The 1,497-nt window shown below is 49.8% G+C and overlaps 1 long non-coding RNA gene across 1 annotated transcript; it reads left to right on the top strand.

The window, feature by feature from the left end:
* The first annotated feature begins 431 nt into the window (after nt 1-431).
* On the top strand, nt 432-1,069 carry LOC109303732. The gene is made up of 2 exons (XR_002099201.1): nt 432-486; nt 1,025-1,069. It is a non-coding gene; the product is annotated as an uncharacterized LOC109303732 (long non-coding RNA).
* The last annotated feature ends 428 nt before the right edge of the window (nt 1,070-1,497 follow it).

The following is a 1,497-nucleotide window of genomic DNA, read 5'->3' on the forward strand; positions in this document are numbered from 1 at the left end:
TCCCACTGTACGAAATGCATTGGCTTGAATAAGGAATTGGCTTTTGGGCAAGTCTCTGGTCAGAGACGTCCAGGAATGTCCCCCAGTGGCACAGAGTTGTGTTCCAGGGTGGCCCAAGAAAGATTTCTGGTCATAATACCAGCCCAAAGTCCAGTTTCTTATTCTGTTCCAGATACTTAGCACAGTCTCTGGTGGGTGGTGTATGTTGGCAGCCTGGCACAGCCAAACCGGGTTTTGGGCCGGGCAAGTCTCTGCTCAGAGATGTCCAGGACAGCCCTCCAGTGCCACAGAGGCAGGGGACTGGGTGGCCCAAGGAGGACTTCTGGTCATAATACCAGCCCAAAATTCAGTTCCTCATTTGGGGCCCGACACTTAGCACCGTTGCCTGGGTGCTGTCAGCTGGCAGCCTGGCATGGCCAAACCATGCTTTGGGCCGGGCAAGACTCTGGTCAGATGCATCTGGTAAAGTCCCTCAGTCATGCAGAGGTATTCCAATGGGTGGCCCAAGCAGATCATCTAGCCATATTCCCAGCCCAAAAGCCAGTTCCTTATTCGGGTCTAGATATTTGCACGGTGTCTGGGGCGGGTGTCAGCTGGCAGTCTCCCACAGCCAAACCATGCTTTAGGCCAGGCAAGTTTCTGGTCAGAGATGTCCAGGAGAGTCCCCCAGTACCACAAAGATGCTTCCTTGGGTGGCCCAAGTAGCATTTCTGGGTATAATCCTGGTCCAAATTCCAATTCCTTATTCAGGTCCAGATACTTAGCACAGTGTCTGGGCAGTGGTGTCAGTTGGCAACCTGGCGCGGCGAAACCGCATTTTGGGCTGGGGAAGTCTCTGGTCAGAGATGTTCCAGAGTGTCCCCCGGTGGCACAGGTATGGTCTGGGGTGGCTCAAGAATTATTTCTGGGTATAATCCCTGCCCAAAATCCAATTCCTTATTCAGGGCCATTCATTTAGCAGTGTCTGGAGGGTGGTATCAGTTGACAACCTGGCGCGGCTAAACAGTCCCCTAATGGCACAGAGGTATTCTGATGGGTGGCCCAAGCAGAATTTCTAGCCATAATCCCATCCTGAAAGTTCCTTATTCAAGCAATTATACTTAGCATAGTGGGCATGGAGGCTGTTAGTTGGCACAGCCAAACTGTATTTTGGGCCGGGCAGGACTGTGGTCAGGGTTCTTTGGGACAGTTCCCCAGTGGCATTGCCATGAAATTTGGGGTGGCTTAAGAAGTATTTTGCCCCATAATCCCATCCTAATATGACCTTCATTTAGGGCTCTGTACTTGATGTGGAATATTATTTTACATATTAATTAGTACATAAGTAAATTCTTTCTCTTTAGGATGTGGAATTCATTAATAACAAGTTTTTATTGGGCCTAGATTAGCTTTGAAAAAGGAACTGGGAATAAGGAATTGAACCTCAACCTCACGGCTGGAAGAGACCTCAGAGGTCAGCTAGTCCAACCTGGCAGACTCACATCTCAGTCCTAAACC

This window comes from Gavialis gangeticus, unplaced genomic scaffold (genome assembly GCF_001723915.1).
Source record: "Gavialis gangeticus isolate Ggan-Ray unplaced genomic scaffold, GavGan_comp1, whole genome shotgun sequence".
Taxonomy (NCBI): domain Eukaryota; kingdom Metazoa; phylum Chordata; order Crocodylia; family Gavialidae; genus Gavialis; species Gavialis gangeticus.